A 27,115-nucleotide genomic window follows, 5' to 3' on the forward strand; every position below is an offset into this window, starting at 1 on the left:
ACATGCTGTCTTACTTTCTCAGGGCTACTATGACACATACAAAAGTCTTGTTGACTTAAACAATAAGAATTTATTGACTCACAGTTTGGAAGCTAGACGTCCAAAATCAGGGTCTTCTCCAAAATCTGTGACATTCTAGTGGTGGCTTGTGGTCAATCAATCTCTGCCTCTGTCACATGGAGATCTGTCTCTTTTTGTATTCTCCAGTGGTTTCTACTTCCATGCCCAAATTTCCTTTGCTTATAAAATTTCCAGTCAAATAAAATTAAGGCCCATTCTGATTCGATTTAATCATATCTTAATAGAAACTTTGAAAATCCAATGTACAAATTATTTCACATTGTCAAGACCAGGAGATTAGGACGAACATGTTTTTATGAAGACATGATTTAATCTCCTACATGTGCCAAAATGAAAATGTCTTTTGAGAAGATGATATATTTTATAATGTTCCTTTCTATATTGAAGGGCACCTCATATTTTAGAAGCCAAGGCATAGGTCAGATATTCCCATTTGCCATGAGTAAACTGTCTTTTGCATGCCATCAAAAAGCAACTAAAAAGAAGAGTACATAAAAAGCCTCGTGTTTATTTTGTTAGCAAACGAAACCCTATTCCCAATTAACATAATCACTGCAATGATTCCTGGAATGAAGAAAGGATCTTACAAATTTTAGACAGAAATTATGTCAACAGTTGGAATTCACAGTACTCTAACAGATTGGTTGGTTAACCTGGCTACAACAAATAACCAATATAGACTTGTACAACCATCCTGAGACTCTCTGAGCATTAAATTCTCTTTACATGGAGAAGGGAAAATGTTGGTAAAATTTAGCAAGATGATATCTAACCTGCCATATTTTCTTTGGGTTCTTATAATTCCTTCTTTAAAGCTCAAGGTTTATTTTTGGATGTTAGTCTAAGCGATAAGGATTTTGGTCATTCACAATTTCTAAAATTTGAACAAAAATGAAATAATAAGGATTGAGGAAGACCTCTTGAAACTATTACCTTTTTCCACCCTGATATAAATAATGGAAACCAAAACATAAATTTAGGACTTTAAATTATGAAGGAGGGCAATGAGTCAAGCTAGATATTTTCTGTTAGTGATAAGCATTAAGCAGAAGTAACCCAAAACATTTATCATTGTGATATGTTAGGGGTACTAAAAAATAAAGACTAAACTATCATACACACACACACACAGAGCTTATGGTAAAATAAGAAGCTGGAACGTATTTTCAAGCTGTGAATTACCCTCTATATTTCTGCAAGTATGCTTTTTTTCCCTTCTTTTTAAAAAAATCTAAGATGAAAATAACCATCACTTTAGGTGTCAGGAAAAAAATCTTTACTCTTCAAAACCTTGGTTTTCTAATATTTCAACAATAAGAGAATGGTTAAGTATTACATTATATCCACTGAATGTAACCTTATTTAATAATTACATACACTGATTATGAAGCATTTAAATGACATTCTAAATATATATATATGAAGTTAAGTGAAAAAATAAAAAAAAAATATATATATATATATAATTCTTAAGCAGTGTAGAACAATGTATTTTTTTTTAATTTTTTTATTTTTTATTGACTTTGTAATAATATTACATTAAAAATATATATGTGAGGTCCCATTCAACCCCACCCCCCCACCCCCCCTCTCCGCCCCCCCAACAACACTCGTTCCCATCATCATGACACATCCATTGGATTTGGTAAGTACATCTTTGGGCACCTCTGCACCTCATATACATTGGTTCACATCATGGCCCATACTCTCCTCTATTCCATCATGTAGGCCCTGTGAGGATTTACAGTGTCCGGTGATTACCTCTGAAGCACCATCCAGGGCAGCTCCATGTCCCGAAGACGCCTCCACCTCTCATCTCTTCCTGCCTTTCCCCATACCCTTTGTCCATTATGTCCACTTTTCCCAATCCAATGCCACCTCTTCTATGTGGACACTGGATTGGTTGTGTCCATTGCACCTTTATGTCAAGAGGAGGCTCAGATTCCACCTGGATGCTGGATGCAATCCTCCCATTTTCAGTTGTAATCACTCTAGGCTCCATGGTGTGGTGGTTTAGAACAATGTATTTAAGGATAAAAATATATATCAGCCTGCTCAAAGTGAATCCTCTGTGGTAATACAATGGGTGCATTGTATTGTTTAACTATATTAACAGCATTTCATTTCTAAGTGTATTGTAATATATAGACATGGTTATATGTTCATATGTAAGGTGATTTTTAATAAAAAGAATAATATTTAAATTTTTAATTACCAAACTGTTATAAGGCATGTATGAAATTCTGTATTTCCACAAAATACAATACTAATAAAAAAAGAGTTAAAGAAATATTCCAACCTCACCAATGGCCAGAAAAATGTGAATTAAATCAGCTTTGTGATATCATCTAATATCAGGTAGATTATTACGTCTAATAATTCCAAGTTTTGGTTGGAAATGGAAGGATACCAAAACTCGTACATTGCCCATGCAAATATATAATGTGCTAAAGCCAGTTTGGAGGGAAGTTTGGCAATATTTGAGAAAGTTGAAGATTCAGCCATTCTACTTCTAGGACTACAAACTAGGAGAACAATCCAATTTATGCAGAAAGAAAAATATATGTATTTTCTCTGCAGTATTATTTTCAGTAATGAAAATTTGGAAATTTCATGTTGTAACTCATTGTGGAAATTAATACATAATTGTCAAAATTCACACAAAGAAAAATGTATAATTAGTTCAAATGAGTGAAATTGATCTATTTGTATCTAAAAGAATTAATGGTGAAAACAATATTATTTCAAAAGTCTCAAGAAGATAAATATATTATGATAACATCTGTTTAAAATGAAACAAAAAAATACACATTTTTATAGATAGCAACAATTAGCATAAAGCAAAGATTATAATCAACTGAAGGATAATGACTACATTTGGAAAGGAGGGAAAGGAGCAGAAGAGAATGAACCTGTAAAAATTTGATTGCATAAAACTGTAAGGTAAATGTCACAAAAATTATGCCTTCATTTTATCTGAGCTAAAACTTTGTGGGTGTCTGTTAAAATATTTTCTCTCGTTTTCAATATGTTGGAAGTCATTTGTAATAAAAATAAATTCATAAGATAATTTTTTAAAAGTTTATAGTTAAAATTAATTCAATATATTTAGAAGTCAGTTTATATTTCTTTAGTCTCTACTGTGATGTTTTTATCTCTTTTGAGAGTATCATGTTGGTTAGGTCATGTATGAAAAGTACCCATTTACAGTAAGCACAATAAAATGAGAAGCTGTTTCCACTCATACTGTAAATTCAGCCCAAATATCTCCTTGTGTTTCCTTTGGTTTTCTGTAACGGAAATGTAATTGGTGCAGGTGCACACAGTTGCAGAACTTGTTGCCCTGCCAAAGGAACATCTAACAATGTGATCTGAGGCATAACTTCAGTCCTTCAAAATAGTATTCTATAAAGCATTGTCCTCTACCACTACACTTCTCACCTCAGAATCTATTACCTCTTTCAACTAGATTGATTTAATAAAGATAAATTGATCTTCACTAAAGTCAATCCACCTGGGTGATAGTGATAAAGAAAGATACATGATTTGAATAAAACAGAATAGTCTCCTTAATTACTTCAGATTTTAAAACAAAATAATATTCCAGACAGTCAGGTAAATACATTATAAAGAGTTCTGGAATGATTATACCTCGATTTGAACTTAAACATTTTGTTTTAAATGCAGAAATACCTTATTTTTCACTAGGGCCTTTCTTATCAATAATAAGTCATTAAAGAGCTGAAAGGGTAATCGCTTTCCATCTCCTATATATATAGTTGATTTCTTAAAGGAAATATTTGCATTCTACTTATGCTATATAAAAATTATCTGTACATTTGTTTAAATTTACATTTACTGAGAACTTTACAAGTGCCAGGCAGGCACCATGGCCCCAAAATAGTAGCAAGTTTTATAGAAAAGGGGACTTGAAGCTTGGAGACGTTTAGTATTTCGTCAAAGCTTCCTATAGCTGGAATGTGGCAGGCCGTGAATCAAAGCACAGGTTGCTATGTGTGGTTGTAGCAGTACAATATTAACTACCATGTGAATGGTGCTTATAGAAATGTGCAATGAGCAACCCATCAAAACACATGTAGTAGTACTGAATGAAAATGCAGACTTATTCCAGCTGTTCTAAGAGAACCAGGTTTCTTGAAGTGGAAACTGGGACCTACCTCCTTGGTCTTAACTTTGTGAATGAGGTAGCTTTTTTTTTTAAAGATTTCTCTGCCCTTCTCCCTTGCCCCGCCCAGTGGTCTGTTCTCTGTGTTCATTCGCTGTGTGTTCTTCTGTGTCCGCTTGTATTCTTGTCAGCAGCACCGGGAATCTGTGTGTCTTTTTTGTTGTGTCATCTTGCTGTGTCAGCTCTCTGTGTGTGCAGCTGCTCTCCTGGGCAGGCTGCACTTTTTTCATTCAGGGCGGCTCTCCTTGCAGGACACACTCCTTACGTGTGAGGCTCCCTTGCTCAGGGGGCACCCCTCTGTGGCAGGGCACTCCTTGCAGCATCAGCACTGCACATGGGCCAGTTCCACATGGATCAGGAGGCCCTGGGTTGAACCGCGGACCTCCCATGTTGTAGGCAGACACTCTATCAGATGAGTCAAATCCACTTCACGTGAGGTAGATTTTTGCCTCCCTTTGTGATTAATTTGAGAGTTGGCTAACCACAGACATTCCTTGAATGACTCTAATCTCATGCAAATTGTTCTAATCCCTGAACTGCACTGATTTTCCCCTTCAGGTAAAACATGTTGCCATCAAGCATAGAATAAGCAGATGAAAATGCTTTTCACAATGCAATGATGGTACTTATCTTCTTAGTGAATGACGTAGGGGAAAACTGCTGTAATAGGTATTGGTGAAGATAGACTTGGATGTTGGTTTGTTTTTAATTCATGCATTCAACAAACATTAATGAAGATTTACTAAATGCCGGTTACTATTCTAAGTGCTTGGGACACCTCAGCAAACAAAGCAAAGAGGAAATTAAAATCTAATGAGAAAAGGCAAACAATAAGAATAATACATTATGTTAGTATTTATAAGATGAGTGCCATGGAAAATAAAAGCAGTTTAAGGTACGTGGTAAAAGATGTAGAATGGAGAGCATAAACTGCAATTTTAAATAGGCCCCAGTAGTGCTTATGGAGAAAATGACAATGAAGAAAAACTTGGATATGAGAAACTGAGAAATGAGGGGTTTTGGAGGAAGCATGTTCCAGGCAGAGACTCAGCAGTACAAAGATCTTAAAACAGGGCCTTTTCTGGCATGTTCATGGCATAACAAGGAGGCTAGAAAGGAGTGTATGAACAAGACAAGTGGTGAGGGCACAGTGATGATGGGAAGGACAGCCAGATGTTGTTGAGAGAGCCAGGATTGTGTATTTATTTCAACATTAAATGGGCGTATGCCCTATTTTTTTAATAGTAAAATTTCTGTAGATGAAGAGTAATGTGTGTGTGTAAATGTACTAGAATATGTCCTTACCTAAATATAAGTCATATACCCACACTTTGTTTTTGAAGAGCACAGTGACTGATATTTACTATATAAAAGAATTGCTTTTTTTAGGGCTTCTAGTTATAAGAGAAAAAAATTCCATGCATTTTAACCTACTGCTCGTCAGTGTTTCTATTGCTATTAGTGGGATGCACTATAACAGAGATACAAAAATAATAACCTTTAGCCTATTTGTCAATGAGTAATAATATTAACTATGTACACTTTTCTGAGATTTTTCCATATAATATATATAAACTCTAGATTAGGTTACATCAGTTCATACATCTGAGGTTTTGTTTTTCTTCAGGAGACAAAATGCCAGAGTAAGCAAATGAGCAGATCTCTGCTTCAAACCAGATGGGACAGGACACGAGCATAGTGTGGGACATAATGTAATTTTGAAGCAGTCCTCCATGACTGGAATCATTTTAAGTCTTATGTCCATATCTTTAACATCAATATTTTGCTGAGTAACAGGAGGACATATGATACTGTTTTAAAAATGGCTTTTCATGTATCTTGGTTCTAAGATGCCCTCATTAGCAGCAGCCCTACCTGAATTGTACATAATTTTGGCCACAATTTTATCTTCTCCCCCATTCTATGCCCCACATTTTCATGATTTCAATATGGAAAAAAAAATAACTTATGCTGTACTAAGATAACAGGAGTTAAAGTAGCTCTCCATCCTCATCTCACCCACGAGTTCACCATAGTTTTCTTTCTGCCATTATCTTTCATGTGTTATAACTATCTCCCACTCTATAGAGTAAATGGGTTTATACTTTAAAAATGTATTGATAAAGTTTCATGTAGCAATCAAAGAGCTATGTTGAAAATGACAAGTCATGTTCTATAATCTAATAGTGATTCAAACCAGTGACTATCAAACTAGTGACTATCTCTGGCACACACACTGCTCTTAATGTGTTTTTGCTGTTTATGATGTCAGCAGATGCACTGGATTAAATTGTGGCACTCTGTCATAATGCTGACTGTGCTTTATGACCCCTCTCTGTTCCAGTTTACCTTGCAAAAGATAGGGAAACAGACTGTCTCAGCAAACACAGCATCATTTCTCGTTGACCTAATAAGAAATGTTATTTCTCTTACTGTTTTGGATGAAAAGCCACGTGTAGGAAAACCATAAAATGATTACCAACTGCTGTTTAATATTCCCCTCCTTTTTTTATACTGCAAAATAGTACCAGGAGGTAAATACAAAAACCTATCCCTTCTCTTTCATCTAGAAATACTCATTTCCCAAAGAATGAACTGTATGCCCACTATAAGTAACTGCCTAGAAATATAACTGAGGCATAGATCTCTGATACCTCAGTGCTCTAAAAATATTCAAATTGAGCATTTTGCATTAAAAAATACTTGGGAGCAGATGTGGACCCTGAATCTCAACAGAGTTGCAACACCTACTCTCCAGTTCATTGGACTCACCCAGGACAACTAACAAGGAAATGATGATGGATAATGACCATATTGCAAACAAGATAGTCCCAAAACATCTGCCTCATGGCATCTAAGCCCCCTCTCAATTAGAAGTGGAGTAGGCATCACTGTCCCTGAATCCTTAGAACTGGGGAAAGGATGATGGATTAGAGTAGACTTACTGTTATTCTACTATTGATTTATTGTTATTCTGGCAATGGAAGAACTTTTACCATTGATTTGGAGGCAGTGACCACCAGAGGTTCTGAGGGGAGAGAAAAGGGAAAAATAGGTGTAATATGGGGACATTTTTGGGACTTTGGAACTGTCTTGAATGACAGATACAGGCCATTATAAATCTTGTCATAGCTTACAAAATTGTGCCAGAGAGAGTGTAAACTATAATGTAAACTATACTCCAACCTTAGTGGTAATGTTTCAATATGTGTTCATCAATTGTAACAAATGTACTACACTAATGAAGGCACTGTTAATGTAGGAAAGTGTGTGGGGGGGTTAGGGAGTGAGGCATATGGGAACCCCCTATATTTTTATGTGTCCTTTATGTAATCTAAGTATCATTAAAAATACTTGCGAAATAGCATACTTCATTCATTTTCCTCAACGAAAAGTATATCCACTTATTGACTATGTAGTTTTCATCTTAATGGAAATCCCGCACTTTTCTGTCAGAATTACCTCATATGACCTGTAGCTAAACTTTTGATCCACAGTTATATAAAATTTAATGTGAAAAATTAAATGCTAATCCACTTACTTATAATCAGTAGTATAAAACATTTAATTTATTCTAAAAAAATTGAAGTTTCTGAGGGGAGGGAGAGGGAAAAATAGATGTAATACGGGGGCCTTTCCGGGACTTGGGAGTTGTCCTGAATGACATTGCCATGACAGTTACAGGCCATTATATATCTTGTCATAACTTACAAAATTGGGCAGGAGAAAGTGGAAATTACAATGTAAACTATAATCCATGCTTAGTGGCAGTGCTCCAAAATGTATTTATCAGTTGTACCAAATGTACCACACTAATGAATGATGTTAATGCAGGAAAATGTGTGAGGGGTAGGGAACAGGACATATGGGAATTCCCCATATTTTTTATATAACATTTTTGGAATCTAAGTGTCTTTTAAAAAAAAAAGTATATTATAAAAAAATAAAATAAAAAGTAGCATTGAAGTTCTTACAGAAAAGATCTTAATGTTCCCAAAAGGAGATATTTCTTTTAATATACAAAATTATCCATTTAATACAAGTATAATTCAACTTGGATTTATTGTAAATTCTAACCTATTTATAAATTCAGAGTGTTGTATTTATGTCTTCTTATAATTTATACTATAAGTCACAGATGACAGTTGAAAGAAAACGTTTTCTTGATAATTACATAATTTGCAAGTAGGAATCTGTTAATCGCTGTCTTAGTCTATCATAAATTCATTGAAAATGTATACTATGATATTTCTATTTATATCCCATCTTCCATGAAATCATATTCTTGAATTGTTCCTTTATAAATTTGACTCTAATTACTGAGAATTCTAAACATAAAGATATATTTTACAGACATGTTATCTGGACTGTACGACCCCCTTTTTGTGCCCCTCTTTGTGGTCCATGTCAGCTTCTCTGAGGCTTGGTTGAAAAAAATCTTTACTACTCTCTAGACTCAGACTGATCCCATAAACTTATTTAGACTTCTATACCTTGGAGTTCTGTGTGAACATTATTATAAACTCCCTAGAGCGGAGAGTAAGGGCTGGATATTATTATTTAGAACACCATTATGCTTTTCCTTATTGCTTGTAACAATGAAAAAACTCCAAACCCTACCTAAATATGATCTTATCTAAATCTAATCAAAACCCAGGTCTTCTTCTAGGAAATGGCATATGACTTCAAGTGAAAAATCAGCCCATCACTAAAAATGACAGATATAAGACAGGTAGTTTTCTGATGGATTGAACAATGAAAAGAATAATAAAGAAATAAATATGTTCAAGAGAAAAAAGGATGAATTTGATATGTCATGCTGCTTCTTGCCAGATAAAATATACAGTTTGATCAAAAGTTGTTCTCAAATTAGCAAAGATTAAAGAGGATGGACAGTTCACACAGCAGGGAAACCAGGAACCCTGATGTGGGTCCTCATCTTAGTCTTCTTGATTTTGACATTGACATTCCAGGGTGAGTTGGGAAGATCATTTAGCCCCTCCAAGTCTATACTTACCAATGCACAACTTGTCATTGATGAACTGATTTCTATTACTTACTGATATATTATGAATTAACTGTAATGCTCAAAAAAACTATCAAACACCTATACAATTGCCATCTAAAATGGCACTAAACTTTCATGTTTTTTTCCAGAATAGAGCCTTAAGAGAACTCATGCTAAGGCTATTATTAATAATAAAAATAATTTTAAAATACTAAGTAATACAAAAGATAAAAGCATATTCTCACCTCAGATTCATCTCTCATCACTCTGTGAGATTTTTCAAGCAGTAGCACTATTGTTCCCTTGCTTTGTGTTTTGGTTACTGAAATGTTTAGAGTCTTCTCTTTGTGAAGAGCTGACCACCTCTGACAACAAAGGAAACCATAGTATTTTCTCTCTGGGGTGCTGAGTCATGGCCCAGGCTCTCAAAAGCAGTAAGGTCAAGTAGATATTCAACAAGGGAGAAATTGCAAGGCTTCACATCTTTCTTACCTTCTATGTCCTTTTATTTTCTCCCAGTTCTGGATGCTAGAAATCTGATATAAAGATATTGGAAGGGACATACACCCTCAGAAACTTGTAGGGGGAACTCTTTCCTTGCCTCTTTAGCTTTTGGTGTTTGGCAGCAATTCTCAGTGTTTCTTATCTTGTAGATGCATAATTACAATCTTCACCTTATCTTCACATGGCAATTTTTCTTCCTGTGTTTCTCTTCTTATAAGGAAACCAATCATATTGGATTTGTATCCAAGCCAATTCAGTATGACCTCATCTTAACTTAGATGTATCTGAAAAGACAATATGTCCACAAAACATTATATTCACAGGTCCATGGCTTGAAATTCAACCTAAATTTTATGGAAGACAAATGAATCCATAACAGTCCATCCTCTCGAATGTTCTTTCTATATGCAAAATACAATTCATCCCATCCCAACATCCCAAAAATCTTAACCCATTCCAGCATCAACTCTACATCCAAACTCGTCTTTAAATATAATCAACTCAAAATGTTCCAAATCTCATTATCCAAATAATCTAAATCAGGTATGTGTAAGGCTCTAGGTATGATCCACTGTGGATTGAAATACCTCTTTGTCCACAGACTTGTAAAACTAAAAATCTACCTACTTCCAAAATACAATGGTGGGACAGGCATAAGAGAGAATTTCGATTTCTAAAAGGGAGAAAATGGAAAGAATAAAAGGACTACTGATCTAGAGCAAGTTTGCAACCCAGCAAGACAAATTCCATTAGATATTAAGGCTTTAGAGTAATTCACTGTGGCTTGGAGTTCTTCCCTGTGAGCTTTCCAGGTAGGTGGCCCTACCTTCTTGGCCTAATGGACCTGCTCTTTCTGGTCTCTGCATTCTTGACTCTGCCCTTGGAGTCAATCTTACGTCATTTCATCCCATCTCTGCCTTATTCAATAAAGGCTAGTAGAATATCTGCTGGTATAAAATTATCAAAATCCTTGTCAGTCTTTAGTGGATGTTAAGGGGATCCACACCGTTAACATGAGAGTTCTTCACAGACCCTTCTCTATTCCTGGCTTCAGCTGAGGTGTTTATTGGATCCATAAATAGCATACCTAACTTCTTTAGTAGACCGCTTTCCAGCCACATCTTTGGCTTTGTTACCTGAGCATGCTATCTAAATAGGCTCAGGATGTTTCAAATCATCAAATGCTGAGTCTTTGGTGCTCATTTCTCAATTTTTATCTTTCCTCTTGCACTTTACTGTAAGAAGCAAGGAAAAACCAAGCCACATATTCCATATATTGCTTGGAGATCTCACCAGCTAAATATCTGAATTCATTGTTCATTAATTCTATTTTCCTCTCAGTGGTGAACATAATTCAGACAAATCTTTTGTAACTTAACATTACCTTTTTGGAAGACACAATTCAACCCATAACATATAGCATAGTATTAATGTTAATCATTTATCTAAACATAATGTACATGTTAAGTATATATGACTATGTTAGGCAGAAAAGGTTAAGCTATGCTGAGTGTATTAGTCAGCCAAAGGGGTACCAATGCAAAATATCAGAAATTGGTTGGTTTTTATAAAGGATATTTATTTGGGGTAGGAGCTTACAGATACCAGGCCATAAAGCACCAAAGTCCACTTTTACGTATTGGAGCAAGATGGCTGCTGACATCAGTGAGGGTTCAGGCTTCCTGGGTTCCTCTGAGTTCAGGTCCTCTTGTTTTCTCCACAAGATCAGCTGTAGACTCTGAGGCTCTCTAGGCTTTGCCTCTCTCCACAAGGTCAGCCGTAGACTATTGGGTGAACAGCTCTGTCTCTTTCCCAGGGGCTCCAGCTTAAGACGTCAGAATCAAACTCCAACATCAAAACTCCAACATTAAGAAATCTCAGCTCTGTCCTTTGTCATGCCTTTTACCTATAAGTCCCCACCCACCAAGGTGCAGGGACTCAATACCCTAACAACTGGCCCAGTCAAAGCCCTAATCATAACTCAATCACATCCAGGTACAGACCAGGTTACAAACATAATCCAATATCTATTTTTGGAATTCATAACCATATCAAACTGTTACACTGAGGTAACGATCCCAGCCATCCTAGTACTTTAACCAATAAATTTAAATTCTTTGTCATGCAAAATTCACTGTGGATTTGGACATTCTCCAAGATAGCAACTTGCATGTACAGACTCAAAAATCCAGGAAGTTTTGTTCCTACATCTCTGACATCTCATTAGGGAACGTCCTTCATAGTTGTCAACCATTACCCTGATATGGTAATAACATTACTGGGAAGTATGACTCCTCAGAGCCTAGGAAAGAATACCATGAACTAACACATAGATGATTCCTTCCATAATAACTTATATTTTGGATAGCTAAATTATTTGCAGATGAGGTAGAATATATATTTTAATTTGAAAATGTCTTGAAAAACCCATAGTTACTATGGCAGTGACTAAATTGTAGACTTGGGTTAAGAAGCAGAGTTCTAACTTAGACTTTCGTCTCTGTGAAAGTATTGCTCTGAGTCTGAAGCATCCTGCTCATATAGAAAAAGCAGGACTGATACACCAACACATGCAATTCTTAGTTTATGAACAGGAATCTGTTTCTGCATTTTTCTCTTTACATGACACACTGATAATGAAAAGTTTACTCCAAGGCTTAGCTTCTCAATAGCCAGAATTAAAATGTTGACCTTTAGTCAGATGTGCAAGGGTACTAGTAGGGATGATTTTGTGGGAAAGAACAGGAATTCACTTTGGACATATTGGATTGTGAGATCTTAAACATCCAAGTAGAGAAGCTAAGTGATATGTGCCCATCTGAGTTTGGAGTTCAACGGTGAAGTCTGGGCTGTAGATACAAATATAGAAGTCATTGGCATGTTGATGGCAGTTAAAGCTATAAGAATAGATGAAACAATGAAGAGTGATTGTCATGGTAGGCCCTGAGGGGAGGGGGAAAGAGGTGTTGAATACATGGAATCAGGGTAATAGAAGTTTTCCACACAATCAAGCCATGATGAATATAGGTCATGCTAAATTACACCAAAAATGTATGAAAGTCTATAGGCTAAAATGTAAACCATAATGTAAAACATAAGGTAACTAACATTTTAGAAAATTGTATAGTCTAAAATATAAACCATGATGTAAACCCAAATGGAACCATGTTTGAAAGCTATCGTTTCAATATCTGTACATTAGCTGCAGCAAATGTAATATGAACATGTAAAAAGATCACTGTTGGGAAAGGGAAAAAGGGTTTGATGTTGGATATGTGGGAGTACCATATATTGTATATGTGAATTACTGTGACCTAAAACTTATGTCAAGAGAAACTTAATAGTCAGAAAAAAAAAAAAAAAAAGGAAGAAGGTAGACACTGAGGAAGAAATGGAGGAAATTGCCTTGCCACTGTACCTACAGGGCAACACCTATAGCAGTGATGAAAGGCAAAATATCAAAAACAAAGCTTTTTCATTTTTTCATTTCTTTGATACTTCAATTTATTTTTCCTTTATTTAATTTTTCTGAATTCCTGTGTATTCTATATCTAACTGTTAAACCCATCACTCTATTCCATTTTTCTATTAATGGAACCTGGCAATATATTGGGCTTCCTTTTTGAAGAAGTTTTGGACTACAGAGAGGTTCAACTGTGGCGGGGGAGGAGCACTTGTGTGGGGTGTCGTTGGTGGGATACACACAGTTGGGAGGGAGTTCCCCAGGGCATGTATACAGGGTACATAGAAAGGTTTGGATATTTTCATAGTGGTTTCTGTTGGAAAGGACAGATGAGAGAGTGCTGAATTCCTGACCAGGAAAGATCTATCACATTCCCCAATGGAACAACAACAATCCCCCAAGTGCAATGGCAAAGATCAATAAAGATGGATGATCCAACGATGAGCCCTTGATACTGCTGTCTCTGATTATGAGCCTGTGTGCCTGAAATATGAACTAGGCCTATAGGTGTGGAGTACCTAAGAGTTACCTCCTGAGAGCCTCCGTGTTGCTCAAATGTGGCCACTCTCTAAGCCCAACTCAGCATGTACATGCATTGCCTTCCCCCCAGCATGGGACATGAGTCCCAGAGATGAGCTTCTCTGGCACTGAGGGATTACTACCAAGCACCAGCTGATGATGTAATTACAAAAAGACCATGAACAAATTGGTCAACTCAGACTGGCAGAATATCTCAGCCTACATGTAATATCAGGTGTTAAAAACTGCTTTTTTGACTTCGGATAAAAAGGGGGAAATGGAAAGGACAAGTGAGTTTATATGGCTAAGAATCTCCAAAAAAGAGTTGGGAGATTCATCAGGGGGTGATGCTTATGCATGCCTCAGCAGGATACCAGAGACAGCCAAGGTAGATGGAAACCTGGGTGCTGGTTCTCCTGAGGGCTCAAGCAACCCACAGGTTCTATAGTCAAGGCAGATGGCTCTGGAGTTCAGGGCTATGTCAGTTGGCCCTACTTTGGAGTTTGGGTTCCTGAGTGTGATGGTGTTGGACTCAGATATAACCTTTCTACACATATCTCTTCTGTTACTTTTATGGGACCTGTGATTGGCATTTGGGTTGGTGTATACTCAGGAGACCTGAATCTCTGAACTGTCCATGTGACAGCCAGTCCCTGGTCCTCAACAGACTTGTGGCTCCTACCCTCTGGTTTCTTGGACTTACCCTGGCCAGCTGATAGGGAGGCTAAGAGGGTCAACCACCACACCAGGGAACCAAGAGTGCCTACAGCTGCAAGCAGGAGAATTGCATCCATCATCCATGTGAAATCTAAACCCCTTCTTGATGTAGAGGGGGACTGGACATAGTCATCACAGGTCCACAAGATGGACAAATAGAGTATGGATTAGAATAGACTTATTGGTGTTCTGCTGGGGAACTATTGTGATTAATAAGGGAAGAAATTATAGTAGTGATGTGGAGAGGGTGGTCATGGTGGCTGCTGATGGTCAGGAGAGGGAAGAAGAGATATGGTGTGGGGGTATTTTCAGGATTTGGAGTTGTCCTCAGTGGTGCTGCAGGGATGGATGCTCGATGTTCTGTGTCCTGTCGTGGCCCACTGGGTGGACTGGGGGAGAGAGTGGACTACAATGTGGACCACTGTCCATGTGCTGCAGCAGTTCTCCAGAATGTATTTGTCGGGTGCAGTGGCCACAATGATGGAAGAGTTTGTTGATGTGGGAGGGGTTGCATGGGTGGGGCTGGGGGTATACGCGGATGTCATATTTTTTATATGTGACATTTAAAAGAAAACAAAGAAGAAAAAAAAGAATAGATGAAACTACCTAAGGAGTATAGATAGGTAAAAGAGGGAAATGGACTTTGGCCCAGTGGTTAGGGCGTCCATCTACCACATGGGAGGTCCCGGTTCAAGCCCCGGGCCTCCTTGACCCGTGTGGAGCTGGCCCATGCGCAGTGCTGATGCGGCAAAATTTACGAACTGTCACTCTAGGAATTTTTTCAAATAAGAGTAAAACCCTGAAACAAATAAATTAAGGCCAAAATGTTCTCCAGCCTCATTTCTTTGTTGTTGATTCATGACTACTCGTTCAACTAAGAGAATTATTAAAGTATGATATTTCACTATTAAAAAAATGGTTTTCTAAACCTCATTCTTAGGAAAATATCCTAGTTATTTGAAAAATTCATTATCCCTGTGGTGTTAATGACAGAGATCATATAATCTGTTGATTCTGGATGGGGTATTTAAACATATATTTAAATAAATAATTACCTGTAATTAGCCATTTATCTATTATTTTATATTTATATAATAAACATCATCTTACATAAATAAGGCTGCAGTGAATATTCTTTAGTATAAATGCTAGTGACTATTATATTACTAATTACAAACATGGATCTATTACATATTTTGATACATATAAATCTGTATGTATATGTATTCATTTATCTATATTCCTTTCTAATAAGGTTGCCTATATTTACTGTTTTAACACATCCTAGAGTTTCATCAGTAGTAGGCTTTATAATTTAACAAATGCTTTTAAATAGGTGTAGTTACTATTTAAGTTCTGTTTCTCTGATAAGGTATTTTCATGTTTAGCAATTGTTTAATTTTTTAACTCTTGGCTTGTTTTGACATAATTTGTGCATTTATAAATGAATGATATTTTGTAAACTTTTGATAAAAAACATTTCTACCATATTCGATAGAGATACATTTTTAAGTTTATTTTTTGTGATTATGCATATATGGGCATATATATGAATTTACAGTAATTACAAAATTCAATCTTCATGCACAACTCCAAAAATCAAGTCTTAGGTGCATATCCTTTCTTAAAAGTTACCATTGAAATTCTTAAACATATCTATAAACTCTGTTCTTAAACTCAGTATAATCTTTAGCTTCAGCAACAGCCCATTTAGCTCATGAGTAATAAAGAAGAATAAATTAGTTTTAAGTTTAGACTTAAATAATTGTATAGTTGACAGTTTAAGGATATAAATGCATTTTGACCATTTTATTATTCAAGTATTTATTTAATAATTTTATAGATTGGCATGTGATGATATACGTAATATATCGTAACTGCAGAAATTTATACATCAAACCATGAAACATAAAATTTTGTTTTATGTATTAAAAATGATACCACATGTATCACTAGTTTTTAGGAGACATAAGGAAAAGTTGATGTGATTAGGTTAATTTTTATGTCAGTTTTATCATGACTTTTAAGTATAGAGATACCTTGAGGTGTTCTATGTTTGATTTTCCTTTTAGGGATAATAAGTTATAAGTACCTGCTTTATAGAAGGAGAATGGCTATACTTTCTGCAAACAAATATAATGATCTCTTAACATGTTTGAAAACTATTTGAGTCCTTTTGCAACATATTGTAGTTTCTTTGCTGAAGGTGCCAGGGTAGTGTGTGCTATCATGCCTCATTTAGAAATTTGAGCCAGTCTTGATTGAGAAGAGTAGATCTAGAAAAACATGTGGAAAATCTTACAAAAACGTGGGTAGAAAAATAACAGAACCCTGAAGGTAGCTAGCACAGTTTTCAATAGCTTTCATTCTTTCATAACATGCATCTTATAGTTATCAACAACTTTAGTTCTATTATAACATGTATCATGGTGACCATATATTCTGAAACAGTCCTGTTTATACTGTTTATACTATGAGTTCCATCATAATTATTATTAGCAAACTTTTCTCAACTCTCAATGTGTTCTTCTTTGAAGATTAGTTATATGGCTCTTCTAATATTATAAACAATACAAGAGCCCTATGGAAACCTAAGGTACAAATACAGAGTGCTTTTAGGCTGAAATTAAAAATTAAAACTACCTAATTGAATGTGTCCTGGAAGGGAATCTTGGGTACAAATCTCTAAATTTGCAATTAATAAAAATCACCCCAAAACATAAAATCTTAAGCAACAATCATGTTTTTCTGTCACTTACCTTTTACCTGCAGTACATTTAGAGATAATTACAGTACTATTATTTCACCTTATCAAAAAAGGCTTCTTAATAAAATAATGTTTATTGAAAGACTTTACAAAGGATATTCAGCCTCATAATTGATGGTGTAATAATTACAAACTTCCCAATCTTGTTCAAAATAAATACATACCCAAACAAACAAATATCAAAAAATACAACTAGTTTCTATTATCTCCAAACAATAGACTTGATTAACAAAAGGTAATCTAAAAATGTAGCTTTAGTATCCCTAAAATAATTATTTCTGTTGTAATTCTAGAACTCCAATGCCCATGATTGATAAAGAAAAAGAAAAAAAAAATAAGAATTTATCTGACAAAATGATGTAGAACTCTGTAACCAAATCTGTGTATTGTTACATATAAACTCTGTTAATATGCAGAATTTATATATACCTAATAATGCAAGGAAATATTTTCTCAGAGATCAAAAATAGACTGAATTGGCAGGATGTTAAGAAGAGTCTTCATTTAAGCTTCTGTTTTATTCTATTATGATCCCCATTTATTCTCAAATAAGGTGAGTTCACATATTTGTTTTATGAATATGCAAACATTCTTATATATATAAGCATTTATTGTGCCTATAAAGTTCAGCTTGGCTCCCACTTAAACCTGAAAGATGAAATGTTGTCTACAGTATCAAAAATGTGATATGTATATCATGACTGAAAATCTTATTTTATATAAAGATTTACTGATTGCCATATAATATTAAATAGCACTATAAAGTTATGGTTCATTTGTTTGATTTATTTAAAGAAGAACACATATAAATGATGCCTCTTTGGAAACTTGAAGATTTCATACATCCCCAATTATGCTGAGCCAACCTCTTTTGTCATGTCAGTGCCTCATAAATCTCACTGAAGAAGATTTAGTTACATCAATATATTGTTGATTTTTATATGGTCTTCTGGATTTAGGATGAAGTCTAACAAAATGATATTGATTTGTTCAAGGTAGGTAAGTCTTCCATGAACTTGTTACTTAACCAAGTATAACATTCATAACTTATGGCTTAATCTATTGCAGGAAAAAATCCCCAATCCTTCTTAAAACTTGAGGTATGAATGGATAATTAAAATAACTTTATTTTCTACAGAATAGATTATTCACCCTCTACGTATCTCCTATTTATTAACTCTCTTCTGATTTTTCCATTCCTACTACTACTATCCTGTATATAATTTTATTCAACACATATTTTAAATTATTTCAAAAATTTTCAAGGAAGATGTGATACAGTCTTGAAATGGGTCAGAATTATTACAGAACATAACTGAGGCAGTAATGAGTAGATACAAAGAGAAGAAGCAAATATAAAATATATTGAAGAATTGACTTGCTATAGTGTAATGACCATTGTTTGAAGATATGAAAACATGGAAGAAAGATTAGGGAAGATAACAGAGTTAGGAAGATAATAGAAGTATATATCCGGGGTGACTGTTTGATGATTAAATCAATTGGTATGAAAAACAAAGAAGCTGGAATAAACTTGAAGGCAATAAAATAAGTTTGGTTTTAGATTGAGAATAAGGAACATAGCTTTGGGTAGAATTATGCCCTTCTGAAACCAGTGTAAGGCTGATGACTTCTATCACTTTTTAGCTGACTTTTAGCTCAGTGCCTACATTTAGGGTGATTTTAGACTCAAGATGGAATACTCATTAATTTATACCAGAAATGTGGCTAACAGAAGTACATATATGTGTAAAAAGGAAAAATTATGTATGGCTTAATTTTATCACCTATTCAATGAATATTTTTGCATCTATATCATCTCAGTAAAGGTATAATAATTCATGCAAAATAACTATAATACATCTTAAACATTTTTAGAGTTATAAGGACGATTTAAAAAGAAAACTGTGGTCAAATTTAGCCTAATACTTATACTATATAGATACTTCCAATGTCAAAGAAGAGATTCCTATGTACTATAGAAATAACTTTTAAAATGTATGCCATGACAAGTGTGCTATATGAAGGAAGAAAACTATTGACGATTTCCTCTAAAATTGAGTTTCTGATTCCTCACTGGGAGAACTGTTTTTCTGGTATTCATTCACCAGGTGGCTGTACTCTAAATTTCTGATGAGGTTTGACTTTTGATTGTTCCTTTCCATTCTGACCCAAGGTTTTTCTGGTCCCTACTCTACCCAAGCACTCAAGGCTAGATACTAAGTGCTTCTTGTTTCTCATCCAGTTGCCTTTATCCCTAGATTCTTGACAGGTTTTTAAGGAACAAGGAAGCAAAAATATCAAAACAATTTAATATTCTATTACCTACGGAGGGAATGACCTTCTAGCCCTCTGCATCTTGATCTGTGCCCAGACTGACTGGGGAAAGGACTCCCGTGCTCTCTGGATTGTAGTGAGTAAGTCCAATAGAGGACCTCATTAGCGATTAAAAGTGTGTCTGCATCCTTTAATCAATGGTCACCACCTCTGCCATGGCTATTAGTATGGCTCTCCTTTCAGCTTCCTGTTAATTGCTCCCACCTTGCCCCTTCAGTCCTATTGTGGTAATTAGCTTCACTCTTAAATGTAAGGTATTGCACAGCCTTTATACTTATTTTAATCGTCACTTTATCAAGCTCACTGCAAAGTACTCAATTTATATAAGCTTTGTTCTGCTGAGACTCTGACTGATACAAGTAATTTTCTTTCCTTTTTGATTATTTTTTTAAGTGGGTATAGGGATTGAACCCAGGAGCTTGTACATGGGAAGCAGGTGCTCAGCCACTGAGCTACATCTGCTTCTCAATAAAAGTTTTTTTTTTTTTCTTTCATTTGTTTGTTTTTAGGAGATACTGGGTATCAAAGCCGGGAACTCATACATGGGAAGCAGGTGCTTGACCATTTGAGCTACATCTGCTCTCCTGATTATCTTTTTTCTCCTTTTCTTTCTCTTCTTTCTTTCCTTACTACTTCCTTCCTTCAGCCCTTCCTTATATCTGATTTCTGTTTTACTCTATGAAACAGAATTGATAAATAATTTTCAGTAGAGAAGAAAATAACATATTTTAAGGTCTGAAGATGCCTATCAATGTAGTTTGGTGCCTTGTAACCGATGGGCTGCCATTTATTAGAGGTATTTAGGTAGAAACTCTAAGCCCATAGTTCAAGAATATTTTTATAGGCAAAGAGTTGACTTAGAGATTATGCTATAGGATTAACTTCAGCTCAAAGATTTTGTGTTTATTAAATGACATTTTATTAAAAATATTTCAGGTTTTGCATGGAATTTTTCAAATGTTTCTGAAAATTAAATGCCCAAGAGTCCAGATATAAATTCATACATCTATGGTTAATTGATTTGCAACAAGGATGCCACAACCACTTAATTGGTGCAAAAAATAATCTTTACAAATGGTGCTGAGACATATGGCTATCCACTTGCTAAAGAATGATGTTGTATCCCAACCTCACACTATATTCAAAACTTAATTCAAAATGTATCAAAGACCTAATTGTTAGAATCAAGACTAGAAAACTCTTATAGGAAAGCATAAGGATAAATAGCCATGACCTTGGATTTGGCAATGGTTCCTAGCTATGGCACCAAAAATATGAGCAACAAAGAAAAAAAGATAAAATTGGACGTCATCAAAATTTTAAAAATAAAAAATAAATAAAAGTTTGTGCATCAAAGAGGACTATCAGGCAAGTGATAAGACAATCTACAGAACAGGAGAAAAAATTGTAAATCATTTATCTGATAATGGTCTAGTTTCCAGACTAGATAAAGAATTCTTAAATCCTAACAGCAAAGGGACTGGTAACATAATTTAAAAATGGGCAAAAACTTGAGTAGACATTTCTTCAAAAAAGACATTGAAATGACATACAATAAGGTATACAATAAGATGCAGAGCATCATTAATAATTAGGGAATAAAAACTAAAATTACAATGAGTTAATACTTCATACCCACTATGAGAGCTATTAATAAAAAATAAAGGAAAATAACAAGCCTTGGTAAGGATGTAGAGAAATTAGAATCCTTGTTCATTCCAGACACTTTGGAAAATAATCTGGCAATGCCTCACTAAATTAATATAGAATTACCACATGACTAACAATTCCACTCCTATGTATATAACCAAAAGAACTGAGACAGGTATTCAGATAAGTGTAAGCAAATATACATAAAAGTGCCTTTCACAAAAGACAAAATGTGGAAACAGCCCATATGTCCATCAATGGGTGCATGGAAAAACAAAAGTAGAATACACATAAAATGGAATATTATTCATCTGTAAAATGAATGAAGTAGTGACCCATGCTACGACATAGATGAACCTGGAAATTACAAGTTAAAGAAGCCAGAGACAAAAGGTCACATTTTATATAATTACATTTATATGAAATCTCCAGACAGAAAAGGTAAATCCATAGACACAGAAAGCCAAGTAGTGGTTGCCTGAGAGGAAGGAAGAATAGGGTGTGACCGTTTATATGTATGGGGATTCCTTTTGCCATGATAAAAATAACTTAGATCTAGATAGAGGTGATGGTTGCACAACATTTTGAATGTATTAAATGCCATTGAATATACATTTTTAAATGATTGATGGTTAATTTTATGTTATATAGATTTCAGTTCAATTTAAAAAAATAATAAATGCCCAAGTCATATAACAAGCAATCAGGTTCTATGCTAGTTTTTTACATGGTCTATGACTGTGTGGTAATCATTTACAATATAAACAGATCTACCTTGTTAAGAAATAAAAAGTCTTTTTGAAAATATTAATGCATATCTTTCTTCATGTCTATAAAACATGAAGTGATATGTTTACTATATTATGTCAGTTTTAATGGACAATACAAAATAAAAGGCACATTTTCAAAAGTTAGTTGATTGATTAAATTTTATGTAATACTGGTATGCTATTTGTTTTATTTTATTTTTAATCTTTCAATGGATAATCTTAATTCATCTTGATAGGCTGGGGTGAAGAATATTCTCAAGTTAATTAGGAATATCATCTACGATTTTAAAATAATATACTATTCATGAAAAGTCATTTGAATTTCCTTTATATTGGCATTGATGCTAATGTTTAGACTAGTAAATATACTACATAGATATTATTTAATTCTTATGCAACATAAACTATATATATTAGTTGACAAGTAGCATTCTTTCTAATTCATTTAAATGATATAGTAGGATTGGCTCAATAATTATTTTTTATTATATACCTGCTTTCTACATAGTAAAAGTATACATTAAAGAACTTGAAATCCTCATTGTCAGTGAATGCCTGTCAAGTTTCTTTTGCATTCCTTTCCTCCACTTAGGTCCTAAATATCCCTAACTGTGGTCTCAGATCTAGATAAATGCTGATCTTGGTCTGGTAAACAAATCAGTCATCTTAGAGACTGGCTCCAGGACTGCTTGACTTCTTTCAAACTGACATTTAGACTTTCTCTGAAATCCATTAGATCAGATAGTTCCTATCTGCAAACTCCCAGCAACTTAAAACAATAATGAATAAGGTATGGCAAATGGTCTCAAAGACTTGTGATTTGTTAGGAACAAAAACCAGATTAAGTAACCCTAATGAAAAAGCATAATTTTTAAAATTTTAAATAGCCATGGGAGAAGAGGAAACAGCTTACCCAAATCAGCAGGTGAGATACACAGGGGGTGGAATTCACAGTTGAGGAAAAATTCACAGAGAATGCAACATCATGAAATGGTTCTTAAGGGATGTGTAAGGATAGCATGTGCAGTGTCTTGGACTTGAACCTAGCTTACCTACTTAGGACATATGACACCTTGCCTTTCTTTCATTGCACATCTTTTGAACTCTGCAACTGTACCTGGACATCTGGTCCTAATATAGACTCCTGAATCATCAGTGGCTTCCTGTTGGGTACTTTGCATCTAACCAAATGATCAGACTTCTTCCAGTTTGCTTGTCCTGCTAACAAGTGGGAATTTACCAATGGGAGGCAGAAGCTTCCTGCCTTTTCAATGAGCAAAGATGAAATATTAAGCAGTACTTTATAGCATTGTTCCTTACTGTCCCATACCTTTAGCAATGATATGAAAATCCTGAATTGCATAACAAAGTCTTATGCCATTCCATATCCTGAACTACAATATTCTTAAAACTAACATTTAATGTATTTTTATTACTCTTCTTTCAACTATTTTCCCTCCTTTTACTCTTTACAATAACCCATCTATTTGTATCCAATTCAAATATCATCTATCTCCTCTAAAACACTTCTATCAAGTATCTTCATTTCTCTTAGAATTAGTTATTTGTTCCTGTATTATCTTACACCAGTTTATATTTGATCATTGCTTTAGTCATTGACTAAATAACTAATAAACTTCTTTAGTGTACACTAAATATAGATGCTTTTGCCATCCAGCAGAGAAGTTTGAGAGTAGGGATTATTCTTTAATCTTGTGTGCATCTCCTAATATCTATAACTAACTGTTCTTTGAGTCCATTCTTTTGTTCATTGAACAAAAACGAATTGGGCTACAATGATATATCTAGTACTTTTCTGGACAGTGAACTGAAATGAATGAAATTGTAGCCCTGGTACAGAGGGGAACAGCCATTTGTTTGTTTTTTATGTTCTAAAGAATATTAAATTACAAGGCTTTTTCTCCTCTTTAACCCCCCCCCCCCCCCACACACACACACACAAAAATATACAACTAGAATTCTGGGCTCGAAGGGGAAAATCAATAGCTTTATAGTAAATTTCATCAGGCAATAAAATCATGTGATACACAAAAACGTAGACTTTTTCATATTCCTAGGCTTCTGTTCAAATGTCTTTTTAATTCTCAAATCAATTCCACATGTTAATATATTGGATTGAAGAGGTCACATTGCCCAGTCCCTGAGTAGTTATGGTTGTGTCCCTAATACTTATTCCAGGCAGAAAACTGAAGGGTTCAAGAATGCTTTAAACCAAAGACTTCTGATGCAGCTGTGTTTTTGATACTATAAAAACATCTTGTTATCAGTAGTTGATATTTAAGACATTTCAGAAACCTTGCACATCTTTGGGTTTCTAGACCCAAAGCCCAAAGGCAGAAACAGCAGGCAGGTGGAAGTTCTCATGACTTTTTTTTTTTTTTTTTTTAATTTTTTAATTTTTTATTGACTTTGTAATAATATTACATTAAAAATATATATGTGAGGTCCCATTCAACCCCACCCCCCCACCCCCCCTCTCCGCCCCCCCAACAACACTCGTTCCCATCATCATGACACATCCATTGGATTTGGTAAGTACATCTTTGGGCACCTCTGCACCTCATATACATTGGTTCACATCATGGCCCATACTCTCCTCTATTCCATCATGTAGGCCCTGTGAGGATTTACAGTGTCCGGTGATTACCTCTGAAGCACCATCCAGGGCAGCTCCATGTCCCGAAGACGCCTCCACCTCTCATCTCTTCCTGCCTTTCCCCATACCCTTTGTCCATTATGTCCACTTTTCCCAATCCAATGCCACCTCTTCTATGTGGACACTGGATTGGTTGTGTCCATTGCACCTTTATGTCAAGAGGAGGCTCAGATTCCACCTGGATGCTGGATGCAATCCTCCCATTTTCAGTTGTAATCACTCTAGGCTCCATGGTGTGGTGGTTGTCCTTCTTCACCTCCATCTTAGCTGAGTGTGGTAAGTCCAATAAATCAGATTGTAGGTGCTGGAGTCTGTTGAGGCTCAGGATCTGGCTATCACATTGTCAGTCCAGAGATTCAAATCCCCTAAATATATCTTAAACCCCAACATTAACTGCACCTCCAGCACATTAGCATGAAAGTCTTATGAAGGGAGATCCCATCTGAGTCCAGATTCATCACACATAAACACCATTTCCAAAGAGGGGCCATCTGCCCTGGTAGTTAACCCCATCGGCCATGACCATAACTCCCATGGGTCTCTTTAGCCCTCAAAGGAACCAATATCTGGGGGTTGTATCTGCTTTATCTGTCTCTCTGACTCTGCTCAGTTGTGCATGAGGGCAAACCTTCTGCCAGCCTCCAGACTCTTTTTTAGAAACTCGTAGCCATATAAACTCATTTCTCCTTTCCATTTCCCCCTTACTTTAGGTCAAACAGCATTTTAAAGTCATGGTATTTTATGTAGACATGGATATTCTGCTGATCCGCATTGAACCTTCCGTATAAGGTCATTTTCCAGTTGCATCATCAGTTGGTAGTTGATAGTGGTCCCTCGTTGCCAGGGAGGCTCATCCCCGGGTGTCATGTCCCACGCTGGGGGGAAGGCATTGCATTTACATGCTGAGTTTGGCTTCGAGACTGGCCACATTTCTCATGACTTTTGCCTTCTTCATTTGGGCTAAAGGTATTTAGTACAAGCACTTTTTCCATAATTGGCTATTGAGGGGGAAGGTCTTAGCAGTCCTATACGACTCAGGAAACTTTTGTCTTTCCAGAATAAAATATGGGGAACAAAAATCTCAAAGTTAACAGCATTAGGAAAAGAAAATTGAAAAATAATTGTAAATTTCCTAATAGTGGAGATAAAAGCATGGAGCTACAGAACAAAAACAAAAAAAGCAAAAATTAGTTAAGCCAAAAAAATGTTCTGTTCAGTACAGGAGCACAGGAAAACATGCTGTCTATTAATTGCAGAGATGCTACTCCTTATTCACCATTTGAATGGGTTTTCCCACAGTGCTAATTAACTTATGCTGATTAATTATCACTTTCTCATCTGATGCCAGTGACTATTAGCACAGATTTTTGAGGAACCTGACTGTGAATTTTGGGTTCCAAATGGAGTTTGCACTTGGAGACTCTTACAGGGAGATGATAGTTTACTTAGTTTTATTTTCACAATGAAGAGGTTTCTATCTGTGTTAGGAAATTTCCGTAAAATTTATCTGACTCTAAAGAGGATCCTAATGCTTAGAATTTAAAGAGGATCCTAATGCTTAGAATTTAATACTTTTCCATAGAGAACTTTCATGTCATTTACTTCTTCAGAATACTCAGGAGTTCATGGGTGAATAGCCTTTTACATCTTCCCTCCAAGACCACAAGAATGTAAACAATAATATACAAGAAACATGAATAATAACGGTAGTAGGAACACATTCAATCTTTGTCTTTTGAATGCCTAATTATGGGACTTAGTATATTGATAAGTCTCATTTCTTGATAAAACTTGAGGCTGGGTCATTTCTGTGCCCTGACACGTGCTTTCTGCTGCCATCTTCAGTTTTGATCGCCACTACCAGATGGCCTTAATCTATTGCTATTTCTATCATTATACTCAACGTGGGCATCAACAATTGTTCGAGAAATTACTACTGCTGCCTATATAAATGTTACCTACCCCTTTCCTGTCTGCTTCATTATTTTCTCAACATATAACCATTGTGATGTTAGAAAAGGGTCTACCTCAAGAAATGTTATGCCATTACTATACAAATGAAAAGATAAACTTGATCTCTCACTTTTTGCTTTGTTTTGTTTTACAATGTCATCTCCACTATTTTGTCCCTTTTATAATGTACACTCTCCAGTTTTTCTCTAACACCTTGGCTGAGGTGGACCATAAAGCTCTGGATATCTTCAGTGTATATAACTACATCTTTACTGTTTGTAGTTCAAAGCATCTGCAAGTCTAGGTCGTGATGTGTGTTAGAGACTGCCACAGTCCTCCATGATTCATTCTGAACTCGCACTAAACCCTTGGCTGCCCAGGAAGAAGTTACATTTCTCAGTTTCCTTTGCTTACAGATTTGGTGATACCCCTATGTTTTCATTAGTGGAATGTTGGTAGAAGGGATGTAATTGTAATTGTAAT

Source organism: Dasypus novemcinctus, chromosome 15 (assembly GCF_030445035.2).
Source record: "Dasypus novemcinctus isolate mDasNov1 chromosome 15, mDasNov1.1.hap2, whole genome shotgun sequence".
Lineage (NCBI taxonomy): Eukaryota > Metazoa > Chordata > Mammalia > Cingulata > Dasypodidae > Dasypus > Dasypus novemcinctus.